Raw genomic sequence first — 15,191 nt, forward strand, 5'->3', positions numbered from 1 at the left:
CCGAGAGAGTTCGAACTTGACCAAGTTGAATTCTTGGGCTCAGGGGGACCCTCAAGGGAAGATCTGGGGAAGGACCAATTAGACTGCCCTTCTCTTGAACCCCTCAGACAGCAGGCTGCTGCTGAGGCTGCAGGGAACGCCACAGGTACCCACAAGGTATACTGGGAAGATGGACTCCTGTACACTGAGGCAAGAGACCCCAAGCCTGGCATGACCAGGAGGCTGGTCGTCCCCTTGTCTCAGCGTGGTTTCCTACTTACCTTGGCCCATGAGATTCCCTTAGCAGGTCACTTAGGCCAGACGAAAACGTGGGACAGGCTTGTCTCGCACTTTCACTGGCCTCACATGAACGAGGATACCAAGGAGTTTTGCCGCTCCTGTGTCACTTGCCAAGCCAGTGGTAAGTCAGGTGGCACGACAAAGGCCCCCCTTATACCAATGCCTGTGGTGGGGGTGCCCTTTGAACGGGTGGGGATCGACATCGTCGGTCCCATGGAACCACCGACAGCATCAGGGCACAAGTTTATACTGGTGGTAGTGGATCATGCCACCAGGTATCCTGAAGCTATTCCCCTTAGGACCACTACAGCACCTGTTGTGGCAAGAGCCCTAGTTGGAGTATTCTCCAGAGTGGGCTTCCCTAAGGAGGTCGTCTCCGACAGAGGTGCAAACTTTATGTCGAGCTACTTAACTGCTATGTGGAAGGAATGTGGTGTTAACTACAAGTTCACTACCCCCTATCATCCACAATGCAATGGGCTTGTTGAGAGATTCAACAGGACCCTAAAAGGGATGATTCATGGACTACCGGAAAAGCTTCGGCGTAGATGGGACGTCCTGATCCCCTGCCTCTTGTTCGCCTACAGAGAAGTCCCACAGAAGGGGGTTGGCTACAGCCCTTTTGAACTTTTGTACGGGCATCCTGTAAGAGGACCCCTGTGTTTGGTGAAGGAAGGATGGGAGAGACCTCTCAAAAAGCCTGCAGCCAACATAGTGGACTATGTGCTCGGCCTCCGCTCGCGGATGGCTGAATACATGGAAAAGGCATCCGAAAACCTTAAGGCCAGCCAAGAACTCCAAAAAGCTTGGCATGACCAAAAGGCTGTCTTGACTGTTTACCAGCCCGGACAGAAGGTGTGGGTGTTGGAGCCAGTGGCCCCAGCAGCACTCAAGGACAAATGGCCCGGGCCCCACACCATCCTGGAGAAAAAGGGAGAGGTCACCTACCTGGTCGACCTGGGAACTCCCCGGAGCCCCCACAGGGTGCTTCATGTCAACAGGCTAAAAGCATATGTCGACAGGAAGGACATGAGTTTGCTCATGGCCATAGATGAGGGACAGGAGGAGGAGAGTGACCCTCTCCCCGACCTGCTCTCTCAGAATCCTGACGATGGCTCGGTAGATGGTGTTGTCTTTTGCGGCAGCCTCTCCGACCATCAGCAGAGCGACTGTAAACAGGTTCTTCAGTCGTTCCGACATCTGTTTTCTCTGACACCCAGTCAGACCGATTGGTGCACCCATGAGGTCGACACTGGTGACAGCCTGCCCGTAAAGAGTAAAATCTACAGGCAGCCTGATCACGTCAGAGACTGCATCAAAAGTGAAGTGCAGAAAATGTTGGAGCTGGGAGTCATTGAACCCTCGGATAGCCCTTGGGCTAGTCCCGTAGTTCTAGTGCCGAAACCTCACACCCAGGGTGGTAAGAGAGAGATGAGGTTCTGCGTAGACTACAGGGGTCTCAATGCAGTCACTAAGACTGACGCCCACCCAATACCAAGGGCAGACGAGCTTATTGATAGGCTGGCTTCGGCCAACTACTTAAGTACGTTTGACCTAACAGCTGGGTATTGGCAAATCAGGTTAGCTGAGGACGCCAAGCCTAAGACAGCATTTTCAACCCCTGGTGGGCATTATCAGTTCGTGGTGATGCCCTTTGGTCTGAAAAATGCACCTGCCACCTTCCAACGGTTGGTGAATCATGTCCTTACTGGGCTGGATGACTTCTGTGCGGCATATCTTGACGATATTGCTGTCTTTAGCTCCACCTGGGAGGATCACCTGGTCCACCTGCGGAAGACGTTAGAGGCACTGCAAGCAGCAGGTCTCACTATCAAGGCCACTGTAGGAGAGTAGGGTCTGCTATCCTATGGTCACCCCAAATTTTTGCTTTTTGCTTCACTGGTTTCTGACTTAATGTGGCTGTGGGCCTGCTAATCAGACCCACAGCCTGCTGTTCTCTCTCTAAATTGATGCCCATGCACTCTAGGTGCATTACGAATTGGAACTGGTTCACCTTATGAGCCCCTGTAATAGTGCACCCTAGGTGCCCAGGGCATAGGTGTATCCAAGGCCTACCAGGGGCTGCAGCACGTATTGTGCCACCCCTGGCCTGGCCTCCATCTGTGACACAACTGGCTGATCACTCAGCTGGGGTAAGTCGGTGTAACCACCTCTTACTTAGGTACAGTATGTCTGTGCCTAACCCTAAACTGGACACATATGTTCCTATCAGCCACTCCTATGGAAGGCCTCATCAATCCTGGAGGCAGAGTGCTTGGAAATATGTGAGATGGTGCTCTAGCATGAGCTGAGCCTGTCTGCAGCTGTCGGGAACCACTCCCTAAGCTGTTCCGGGATATTGCCATACCATATACTCTTAAGTGCATTATAATCCTCGCGGTTAAATGCTATCTTTGGTTTGGCTTTATCAAAACATGTCGAGTAAGGTGTCATACGAATTGGAATACTATCCCCTCGCCAGTTCTGGCGACGGGGATAGCATTCCACCCTTCTAGAGGGACACGACATGTGTGTAGCCTTAACCCCGGTTAAAGTTAAACAGAGCCTCAGCATCACAAAATGGATGCTGCCACCACAGACACAAGTCTGGCCTCCTGCTGCTGACCGAAACTCGGCAGATGGTGGCCTGGACAAAGGGTTTCCTGCCTTGGGAGGTGCGAGCACCACCCCAGACAGGATTTTGTGTATTAGGTAGGACAGGGCTGAAAAGAATCAGACATGCCCGGGGCACACAAGGTGTCCCCGTGCATAGGCCAGTCCAAACCGGTTCTGGGGCCTTCCAGCCCCAGTCCTGGCGCGGAGCTGGACAAAGGAAAGGGGGTGTAACCGCCCCCCTTCCTGGTTCCTCCCAGAGGAGGGACCTAGTAGGTGATCCACCCCCTAGATTGGAATAAGAGGGGGAGCAGTGCCATTGCACAGCAGATCATCCCGAAATCAACTTAAACTAAGAAGAAGACTGGACTTCGACATTCTGCTGCACAGAAGACTGAAGAAGAATCTCCCTTGTGGCCAAGGAGTGACCACCCTGTGAACACAGGTACCAACCAGCGACTCGACGTCTGCTTTGCCGCCGCCTCCCGCCGGAGCCCGAGCCCAGAGCCCGACAAGAACCAGATTCCCAGACCTCTCAGAGCCCGATCCACAGTCCCTGCAAAGAAGGGACCCGTGGAGGCACCGAGTGACGTGGGACCGGACCTCTTGAAAGACACCCGAAAAGCTGACTGCGCAGCTTCTGAGGCATCCTCGACGTTGTGCTTTGGGGATTGAGAACCCCCACCACCGAGCAGCCCTTGCACCGAAGATCAGCCCCCCAGCATCTCCACGATCTGCGTGGGGCCCTTTTGCACTGTGCCACTCGACGCGCCATCCCGGCCACTAGCCACGCGGCCAGCGGCCATCTTGGCGACGAACCCGAAGATTTAAACAGCAGGTCTGGTTGCTCCAGACCTACCCAAGCTCCTGTGAAAAGGAGCACCCGCTCTGACCTTGCTGGTCCGAGTGAACAGCATCTTTCAACTCCTGCGTGGCTTGCATTTGCCAAGGCCTGTTTGCTCCGATCAGGTCGCCGACACCGCCAACAGCGAGAAGCCTACGTGGGACAGCTCGTGACCGACTCCTGGACGTCCTCGACCCCGGGTATCCACGTGGCTGCAGAAAGAAGCTACCCGACAACGCCTGTTTGCACCCGACATCACCTGGTTCCACTCTGGTTCCACGGCAGTCACTGGCTAGTGACTTTGAACACTGTCCCCTCTGCTTTCAGGTCTTCACATCTACAGATCCACCCTTGGATCCACCGGAACTCTTCTCATCGAGCCGCCTGCAGCATCTCCTGCTCCAAGCACCATCGACCAGCGTGACGAAACCCGACACATCTTCGACCCTGTGCACCCGCTTCCTGTGGGTGAGGTAACTCAGCTCCGCCGGTGCTCCTGCACTGGTACACATCCCAAGGGCCTGTGTTTTAAGTTTCAGCTCCGTAGGTCACTCGGAAGGTTCCTAACTTTCTAACTTTGTGCTTTTTACGCACCATAGACTTTGTATTGAGAAGTGCGTGCACTTTGAACACTGCACCCGAGTCCCGTGGGCCTTTCCCGACTTAGCTAACTCCAGTCTCGAATAGCTCCAGCGATTCCCCAGGCCCTAGGCCTCTTCACTTTCCTCCTGGTATCTCTTATACCACTTATTTAGTATATGGTTTAGGTGGCCCCTAGGGCTCATCCATATTGTGCAACTTTTGTGTATTTTAAACTGTCTTGTGATTTTACGCTTGTGCTTCTGTGCTCATAAAGAGTCCAGGGGATTTTAATAGTTAATAAATCAATATATATTTTCAATATATATCTGTGTGGTGTCCCTTTCATTTGGTATTCAAGGGGGTTGTGTATGGTATAACAGCTGGCTTCACATGCCTTTCAGAGTTTAGCCTAAGACTGCTTTGTCCACGTTACCACTAGGATAACTGGTCTACAAGGTTGAATTACAACCATCATCATAAGGGTTGCTTGGCATGGTACAAAGTGATCACTAGAATTAGTGAGCATTATATACCAGGCCAACTTCTCACATTGGTGAGCAGCGGATTGGGATCTGAGCTTGCTGTTGTTTTACCATTACAATCTTTGAGATTATCATTTGAAAGATCATACAGGTACCTGCTAGGTACATATAAAACAAGACTAGTATACTTAAGTTCTACTGAACTTAGTTGTTGTAGAGCAAAGGGAGTAGCACACCCTAGCTACAACTACTAGATAGGTTTAGTAGGTAAACACCAGTGTAGGTAGATTGCAACACATCCACCCACACTAGAGCAATGTCTGGAACAGAGGGGTCCAGTGGACTTACTCCTGTTGAGAGTGACCCTCCAAGGGCACCGTCCCAGTTTGCTATTTTTCCCTTTAAGGAATTAAGACAGCTTTGTGTCTTAAGGGGTCTGAAGACAGGGCCTACCCCTACTACAGACCACCTAAGAGAGCTCTTGGATCAGTCTGAGGCTCTAAAGACCTCTAAAGCAAACCCCACAGGGAATGCTGAAGGAGGCCATCCTTCAGAGGATGACACTGTAGACACCCCTACCCCTATCATCCTAGTAGATGAGGAAGCCTCCACCACTGGAGCTCCTCAGGTAGATGAAGAGGAAGAAGAAGAAGAGGAGGAGGAGGTGGAAAGCAGTGAGTCAGATGATGACAGAGATAGTCAGGTGCTGGTCAGTAGACTGAACCAGGCTAACTTAAGTCAACTTGGGAATGAATCAGGTAACAACCCATTCAGACCCCCAGGTGGACTTAACCAGGGCCATAGGAGGAGAAGGCATCACTCAGGTGAATCCAACACCTCCCATGTCTCTAGAGGCTCTCATGGTCACTCCAGAAAGGAGATGACTAGCCCTCAGAGAAGGGAACATGAGGCCAAGATGAGAGAGGCTGAGCTTAGGATCCAGAGGCAAGAGTTAGAGGTTGCCCTGGCTAAGGAGAAACTTGCTAGAGCAAGACAGCCTAGAGAGAGTGGGGTAATAGAACCCACTGGTGGCAGCAATATCCACAAGGATAAAGACAGGTCTTTTGATAATAGAAACCTGAGTAAGATTGTGCCCCCCTACAAAGCTGGGGATGACATCCATAAATGGATTACTGCAATGGAGAGAGCCTGCAGAGTACAGCAGATCCCTCAGGAGCAGTGGGCAGCAATCTTGTGGCTCTCCTTTGAAGGTAGAGGCCGAGACAGACTCCTCACAGTTAGTGATGGGGATTCTAGAAACTACCTGGTCCTGAAGAGTGCTCTGATTGATGGGTTAGGCTTAACCACTGAACAGTACAGGTTAATGTTCAGAGATACCCAGAAGACACAGACTCAGGACTGGTCTGAATTTGTTGAGTGTGCCACTAAGGCTCTGGAGGGATGGTTGCTGGGAAGCAAGGTTACAGACTATGAAGGATTGTACAATTTGCTGATGAGAGAACAAATTTTAAATAATTGTCAGAACCAGCAGTTGCATCAACATTTGGTTGACTCAGATTTGACCTCTCCCCAAGAATTGGGAAAGAGGGCAGATAAATGGGTAAGAACCAGAGTTAAGCAAAAGAACCAGAACCAGAACCAGGGTGGTGACCAGAAGAAAACAGACCAGAAGGGTGGGGAGCAGAAAGCTAAAGACCAGAAGTCTTCAACAGGGCCCCAAACTGAGACAGAGGGTGGGTCCCAAACTTCCAAGAAGAAGAAGAAAGAAGGTCAGAAGAAACCCTGGTGTAAAACTTGTAAGAACACCTCTCACTGGACAAGTGAGTGTAAAAAGGGTGGAGCCCCCAACACTGCAGCCCCTAAGGCACCTGCACCCACTAGTACAGTTAGCAGTGTTGGTCCTCAAGCCAAGGGTTTAGTGGGAATCACTTTGGGAACTGAAGGAGATTCTGACCTAGTCAGAACCCTTACACAGGCTGTTCTGGTTTGTGAAGGGGACATAGATTTGACCCCTGACATAAGTCCCAGTAACCTGGGCAAATACAGACAGACACCTTTGATTAACAACAAAGTGGCTCAAGCTTACAGGGACACATGTGCCAGTGTCACTATGGTGACACCTAACTTTGTGGACCCTGGACAATACATGCCAGGCGATGATTACCTGGTGACCAATGCCAGCAATGTCACTACTACACATAGTGTGGCACTTGTTAACTTTTCCTGGGGAGGGGTAACTGGCCTAAAGAAAGTTGTGGTTAGTGCTGATCTCCCAGTAGAATGTTTGTTGGGCAATGACCTGGAGAACTCTCTATGGTCAGAAGTTGAGTACAGGACTCATGCAGAGATGTTAGGGATATCATCACATGTCCTTGCTGTGACCAGGTCACAGGCCAAAAAGTGCCTCTCTGAACCTCAGGTCTTGGATCCTGGAACAATGGACCAAGTACCTCCCAAGAAGAAGAACAGGAGGGTTAAGGCTGTGCCTTCCCAACTGCCTACAAGTGAGGATCAGGCTTCACAGGAAACTGATCTAGAGACCCCTGAAGGAACTGTCCCTGAAGAACTTGAACCTGATCAGGTTGAGTTTCTGGGGACAGGGGGACCTTCTAGGGCAGACTTGGGGCAGGCTCAGTTAACCTGTCCTTCTCTTGAACCCCTCAGACAGCAGGCTGCTGCTGAGGCTGCTGGGAATGCTCAAGGTGCCCATAAAGTATATTGGGACGATGGACTCCTTTATTCAGAGGCTAGAGACCCCAAGCCTGGTGCTACCAGGAGGTTGGTTATACCTCTGCAATTTAGGGGCTTCCTACTCACCTTGGCCCATGATATTCCTTTAGCAGGACACCTAGGCCAGAACAAGACTTGGGACAGGCTTGTCCCTCACTTTCACTGGCCTCACATGTCTGAAGACACCAAGGAGTTTTGTCGCTCCTGTGAAACCTGCCAAGCCAGTGGTAAAGCAGGTGGAACAACAAAGGCCCCCCTGATACCACTACCTGTGGTGGGGGTTCCCTTTGAGAGAGTGGGGATTGATATTGTTGGTCCAATGGATCCCCCTACAGCATCTGGGCACAGATTCATACTGGTGGTAGTGGATCATGCCACCAGGTACCCAGAGGCAATTCCCCTTAGGACCACAACAGCTCCTGTTGTGGCCAGGGCCTTACTTGGAGTTTTCTCCAGAGTGGGGTTTCCTAAGGAGGTAATATCAGATAGAGGTACCAACTTCATGTCTGGATATTTGACAGCTATGTGGAAGGAATGTGGTGTAAACTACAAGTTCACCACTCCTTATCACCCACAATGCAATGGGCTTGTTGAGAGATTTAACAAGACCCTAAAGGGCATGATTAAAGGATTACCTGAAAAGCTCAGGCGAAGATGGGACATCCTTCTGCCCTGCCTTTTGTTCGCTTACAGAGAGGTCCCTCAAAAGGGGGTTGGCTTCAGCCCCTTTGAATTGTTGTTTGGGCACCCTGTAAGAGGACCCCTGTGTCTTGTGAAGGAAGGATGGGAGTTACCTCTCAAAAAGCCTAAACAGGACATAGTGGACTATGTACTTGGTCTCCGCTCCAGGATGGCAGAGTACATGGAAAAGGCATCCAAAAACCTTGAGGCTAGCCAAGAATTACAGAAAGCTTGGCATGACCAAAAGGCTGTCCTTGTTGAGTTTCAGCCTGGACAGAAGGTATGGGTGTTGGAGCCAGTGGCCCCAGCAGCACTCCAAGACAAATGGTCTGGACCCCATACAATTCTGGAAAAGAAGGGAGAGGTTACCTACTTGGTGGACCTAGGAACTCCCAGGAGCCCCCACAGGGTGCTCCATGTGAACAGATTGAAGGCATATGTCAGCAGGGCAGACATGGGCTTGCTCATGGCTACAGATGAGGGACAGGAGGAAGAGAGTGACCCTCTCCCAGACCTGCTCACTCAGAACCCTGAGGATGGCTCAGTTGATGGTGTGGCCTTAGGTGGCAGCCTCACTGAACATCAGCAACATGACTGCAGACAAGTTCTACAGGCATACAGGCATATGTTCTCATTGACACCCAGTCAGACTAACTGGTGTACACATGTGGTGGACACTGGTGACAGTCTTCCTGTAAAGAGCAAAATTTACAGGCAACCTGACCACGTCAGGGACTGTATAAAGACTGAGGTGCAAAAGATGCTGGAATTAGGTGTCATTGAGCCTTCAGAGAGCCCCTGGGCTAGCCCAGTGGTTCTGGTCCCCAAACCTCACACCAAAGATGGCAAGAGAGAGATGAGGTTCTGTGTGGATTACAGAGGACTCAATGCTGTCACCAGGACAGATGCACACCCTATTCCAAGGGCAGATGAGCTCATTGACAAGTTGGCTTCTGCCAAATATTTGAGCACATTTGACTTAACAGCTGGCTACTGGCAAATCAGGTTAGCTGAGGAGTCTAAAGCCAAGACAGCATTTTCTACCCCTAGTGGGCATTATCAGTTTGTGGTGATGCCCTTTGGTTTGAAAAATGCACCTGCCACCTTCCAAAGGTTGGTGAACCAAGTCCTCACTGGGTTGGATGACTTTTGTGCAGCTTATCTGGACGATATTGCTGTCTTTAGCTCCACCTGGGAGGATCACCTGATCCACCTGAAGGAAGTGCTTGAGGCTCTGCAGAAGGCAGGCCTCACTATCAAGGCAACAAAGTGCCAGATAGGGCAGAGCAAGGTTGTATACCTGGGCCACCTTGTAGGTGGAGGCCAAGTTCAACCACTGGAGAGTAAGATCCAGACCATCAAGGACTGGTCCCCTCCAACTACCCAGACTCAGGTCAGAGCTTTCTTGGGCCTGACTGGGTACTACAGGAAGTTTGTTAAGAACTATGGGTTCATTGTGACTCCTCTTAATGATCTGACATCCAAGAAGATGCCCAAAAAGGTTCAGTGGACAGAAATCTGTCAAAAGGCATTTGATGACCTGAAGAAGGCCATGTGCTCTGCACCTATCCTGAAGAGTCCTGACTACTCAAGAGAGTTCATTGTCCAAACAGATGCTTCTGAGTTGGGAGTGGGAGCAGTGCTTTCACAGCTTAATGTAGATGGCCAGGACCAGCCCATTGCTTTCATTAGCAGAAGGCTGACCCCCAGAGAGAAACGTTGGTCAGCTATAGAGAGGGAGGCCTTTGCTGTGGTGTGGGCCCTGAAGAAGTTGAGACCATACTTATTTGGCACTCACTTCAAGATTCAGACCGACCATAAGCCCCTCCTATGGCTTAATCAGATGAAGGGTGAAAACCCCAAACTACTCAGGTGGTCCATTTCCCTACAGGGGATGGACTTTACAGTGGAGCACCGCCCAGGGACTGACCATGGCAACGCAGATGGTCTCTCCAGGTACTTCCACTTAGAACATGAAGACACAACTGGTCAAGGTTAGTCTAATGTCCCTGCGTTTGGGGGGGGGTTATGTAGGAGAGTAGGGTCTGCTATCCTATGGTCACCCCAAATTTTTGCTTTTTGCTTCACTGGTTTCTGACTTAATGTGGCTGTGGGCCTGCTAATCAGACCCACAGCCTGCTGTTCTCTCTCTAAATTGATGCCCATGCACTCTAGGTGCATTACGAATTGGAACTGGTTCACCTTATGAGCCCCTGTAATAGTGCACCCTAGGTGCCCAGGGCATAGGTGTATCCAAGGCCTACCAGGGGCTGCAGCACGTATTGTGCCACCCCTGGCCTGGCCTCCATCTGTGACACAACTGGCTGATCACTCAGCTGGGGTAAGTCGGTGTAACCACCTCTTACTTAGGTACAGTATGTCTGTGCCTAACCCTAAACTGGACACATATGTTCCTATCAGCCACTCCTATGGAAGGCCTCATCAATCCTGGAGGCAGAGTGCTTGGAAATATGTGAGATGGTGCTCTAGCATGAGCTGAGCCTGTCTGCAGCTGTCGGGAACCACTCCCTAAGCTGTTCCGGGATATTGCCATACCATATACTCTTAAGTGCATTATAATCCTCGCGGTTAAATGCTATCTTTGGTTTGGCTTTATCAAAACATGTCGAGTAAGGTGTCATACGAATTGGAATACTATCCCCTCGCCAGTTCTGGCGACGGGGATAGCATTCCACCCTTCTAGAGGGACACGACATGTGTGTAGCCTTAACCCCGGTTAAAGTTAAACAGAGCCTCAGCATCACAAAATGGATGCTGCCACCACAGACACAAGTCTGGCCTCCTGCTGCTGACCGAAACTCGGCAGATGGTGGCCTGGACAAAGGGTTTCCTGCCTTGGGAGGTGCGAGCACCACCCCAGACAGGATTTTGTGTATTAGGTAGGACAGGGCTGAAAAGAATCAGACATGCCCGGGGCACACAAGGTGTCCCCGTGCATAGGCCAGTCCAAACCGGTTCTGGGGCCTTCCAGCCCCAGTCCTGGCGCGGAGCTGGACAAAGGAAAGGGGGTGTAACCGCCCCCCTTCCTGGTTCCTCCCAGAGGAGGGACCTAGTAGGTGATCCACCCCCTAGATTGGAATAAGAGGGGGAGCAGTGCCATTGCACAGCAGATCATCCCGAAATCAACTTAAACTAAGAAGAAGACTGGACTTCGACATTCTGCTGCACAGAAGACTGAAGAAGAATCTCCCTTGTGGCCAAGGAGTGACCACCCTGTGAACACAGGTACCAACCAGCGACTCGACGTCTGCTTTGCCGCCGCCTCCCGCCGGAGCCCGAGCCCAGAGCCCGACAAGAACCAGATTCCCAGACCTCTCAGAGCCCGATCCACAGTCCCTGCAAAGAAGGGACCCGTGGAGGCACCGAGTGACGTGGGACCGGACCTCTTGAAAGACACCCGAAAAGCTGACTGCGCAGCTTCTGAGGCATCCTCGACGTTGTGCTTTGGGGATTGAGAACCCCCACCACCGAGCAGCCCTTGCACCGAAGATCAGCCCCCCAGCATCTCCACGATCTGCGTGGGGCCCTTTTGCACTGTGCCACTCGACGCGCCATCCCGGCCACTAGCCACGCGGCCAGCGGCCATCTTGGCGACGAACCCGAAGATTTAAACAGCAGGTCTGGTTGCTCCAGACCTACCCAAGCTCCTGTGAAAAGGAGCACCCGCTCTGACCTTGCTGGTCCGAGTGAACAGCATCTTTCAACTCCTGCGTGGCTTGCATTTGCCAAGGCCTGTTTGCTCCGATCAGGTCGCCGACACCGCCAACAGCGAGAAGCCTACGTGGGACAGCTCGTGACCGACTCCTGGACGTCCTCGACCCCGGGTATCCACGTGGCTGCAGAAAGAAGCTACCCGACAACGCCTGTTTGCACCCGACATCACCTGGTTCCACTCTGGTTCCACGGCAGTCACTGGCTAGTGACTTTGAACACTGTCCCCTCTGCTTTCAGGTCTTCACATCTACAGATCCACCCTTGGATCCACCGGAACTCTTCTCATCGAGCCGCCTGCAGCATCTCCTGCTCCAAGCACCATCGACCAGCGTGACGAAACCCGACACATCTTCGACCCTGTGCACCCGCTTCCTGTGGGTGAGGTAACTCAGCTCCGCCGGTGCTCCTGCACTGGTACACATCCCAAGGGCCTGTGTTTTAAGTTTCAGCTCCGTAGGTCACTCGGAAGGTTCCTAACTTTCTAACTTTGTGCTTTTTACGCACCATAGACTTTGTATTGAGAAGTGCGTGCACTTTGAACACTGCACCCGAGTCCCGTGGGCCTTTCCCGACTTAGCTAACTCCAGTCTCGAATAGCTCCAGCGATTCCCCAGGCCCTAGGCCTCTTCACTTTCCTCCTGGTATCTCTTATACCACTTATTTAGTATATGGTTTAGGTGGCCCCTAGGGCTCATCCATATTGTGCAACTTTTGTGTATTTTAAACTGTCTTGTGATTTTACGCTTGTGCTTCTGTGCTCATAAAGAGTCCAGGGGATTTTAATAGTTAATAAATCAATATATATTTTCAATATATATCTGTGTGGTGTCCCTTTCATTTGGTATTCAAGGGGGTTGTGTATGGTATAACAGCTGGCTTCACATGCCTTTCAGAGTTTAGCCTAAGACTGCTTTGTCCACGTTACCACTAGGATAACTGGTCTACAAGGTTGAATTACAACCATCATCATAAGGGTTGCTTGGCATGGTACAAAGTGATCACTAGAATTAGTGAGCATTATATACCAGGCCAACTTCTCACAGCCACCAAGTGCCAGATAGGGCAGACACAGGTTGTATACCTGGGCCACCTTGTCGGTGGAGGTCAGGTTCAGCCACTGGAGAGCAAGATACAGTCAATCAGGGACTGGGCTCCTCCAACCACCCAGACTCAGGTTCGAGCTTTCTTGGGCCTGACTGGATACTACAGGAAGTTTGTCAGGAACTATGGGTCCATCGTGACACCGTTAAATGAACTGACAAGTAAGAAAATGCCAAAAAAGGTTCAGTGGACAGCGAGCTGTCAAAAAGCATTCGATGACCTAAAGCAGGCCATGTGCACGGCGCCTATCCTCAAGAGTCCGGACTACTCCAAACCATTCATTGTCCAAACAGATGCTTCTGAGTTGGGTGTGGGAGCTGTTCTTTCTCAACTGAATTTTGATGGTCAAGACCAGCCCATTGCTTTTATAAGTAGACGGCTGACCCCTAGAGAGAAGAATTGGTCAGCTATTGAGAGGGAGGCCTTTGCTGTGGTTTGGGCCCTGAAGAAGCTGAGGCCATACTTGTTTGGCACTCACTTCAAGATTCAGACCGACCATAAGCCCCTCTTGTGGCTAAATCAGATGAAGGGTGAAAACCCCAAACTGCTTAGGTGGTCCATTTCCCTACAGGGGATGGACTTCACAGTGGAACATAGACCTGGTACTGATCATGGCAATGCCGATGGGCTCTCCAGATATTTCCACTTAGAACAAGAAGACTTACCTGGTCAAGGTTAGTTAGTTGTTCCGACGTTTGGGGGGGGGTCATGTAGGAGAGTAGGGTCTGCAATCCTATGATCACCCAGATTTTTTGCTTTTGTTTCACTGGTTTACGACTTTCTCTGGCTGTGGGCCTGCCAATCAGACCCACAGCCTGGCTGTTCGCTTTCTAAATTACGAGATGTACCCTAGGTGCATATACCAATTGGTACTGGGCCACCTTATCAGACCCTGTAACTCAGGGCGTAGGTGTACCCAGGGCCGCCAGGGGCTGCAGCATGTATTATGCCACCCCTGGCTGGCCTCCTAAATTTGACACAACTGGCTGCATGACAGCGGGGGCGAAGTCGTGTAATCACCCTTTGCTTTAGATATAGTAGCTCTATATCTAACCATACAATGGACACCCGAGTCCCTATCAGTCACTCCTATGGCAGGCCTTGACAATCCTGAAGGCAGAGTGCATGGGCTCGTGTGAACTAAGCTCTGGCCCGAGCCGAGCCCGGTTGCAGCTTGCGGAATCAAGACCCAATGGCTGTTCCATGATAACGCGTACCATATCGGTAACTTCGGTGTCGCGTTATCAAGACATGTCGAGTAAGGTGTCATACAAATCGGGATGCTGCCCTCTCATCAACTCTGGCGACGAGGTTAGCATTCCGCCCTTCTAGAGGGACACGACATGTACGTGACTGTGAACCCCGGTTAAAGTTAACGAAAGCCTCAGCTCCACAAAATGGATGCTGCCACCACAGACACAAGTCTGACCTCCTGCTGCTGGGAGTCCTTCCAGCGAGGAGCACTTGGACAAAGGGTTTCCTGTCGAGGGCAGTGTTCGCACCGTCCCAGACAGGGTTTGTGTATTCTGGGTAGGTAGGGCTTTTGCGAGAAGGTGACTGCGGAGTGGCACCCCGGTGCTCACTACGCATCTGCCGGTTAGAACCAGTTCCAGGGGCGACAGCCCTGGCCTGGGGAAAGTCCGGCAGGGGAGAGGGGTGTAACTACCCCCCTTTCTGGTCCCACCCTTAGGGCAGGACCTAGTCATGTACCCACCCCTTTCTTTAGGATAAAGGCCGGAGCGGGGACCCTTCCAAATTAGATCATCTTTGAATCAAGAATACTTTCTACGAAAGGACTTCAAGACTCTTCTCAAGATTTCTCCCTTGTGGCTAAGGAGTAGTCACCCTGCATCAGCGGGCACCATCTAAGAACTCTGCGGTTTGCTGTAAGTCCTTCCTCAAGGAATCCGACGGCCCAGCTCGACGAGAACCGGCTTCCCTGGCACCTCTGACCTCTACCCACGTCATCAGCTCAGCTGTGATCTGTGGGTGCGACGAGACCTCGAGGGACCGGCCATCATCAGAACCTGCACGCTCTTAAAAACCAGCACGACCATCGAGGTAACTCTCTGGTGAGTGCTCTGGGGTCCGAGAAGCCCCGACCCTGAGCCGCTCCAGCACCGAAGTGCAGTCTCCCAGCATCTCCACGATCTGCGTGGGGCCCTTCTGCTCGCTGCTCAGCA

General features: G+C 51.5%; 1 protein-coding gene across 4 annotated transcripts in view; it reads right to left on the bottom strand.

Moving 5' to 3' along the window:
* LOC147668257 (prolyl 4-hydroxylase subunit alpha-1-like) overlaps positions 1–15,191 on the bottom strand; it is a 415,422-nt gene that overhangs the window by 263,126 nt on the left and 137,105 nt on the right. The gene's annotated exons all lie outside the window — the stretch shown is intronic.

The sequence above is a fragment of the Lissotriton vulgaris genome, unplaced genomic scaffold (assembly GCF_964263255.1).
Source record: "Lissotriton vulgaris unplaced genomic scaffold, aLisVul1.2 SCAFFOLD_1939, whole genome shotgun sequence".
Classification (NCBI taxonomy): Eukaryota; Metazoa; Chordata; class Amphibia; order Caudata; family Salamandridae; genus Lissotriton; species Lissotriton vulgaris.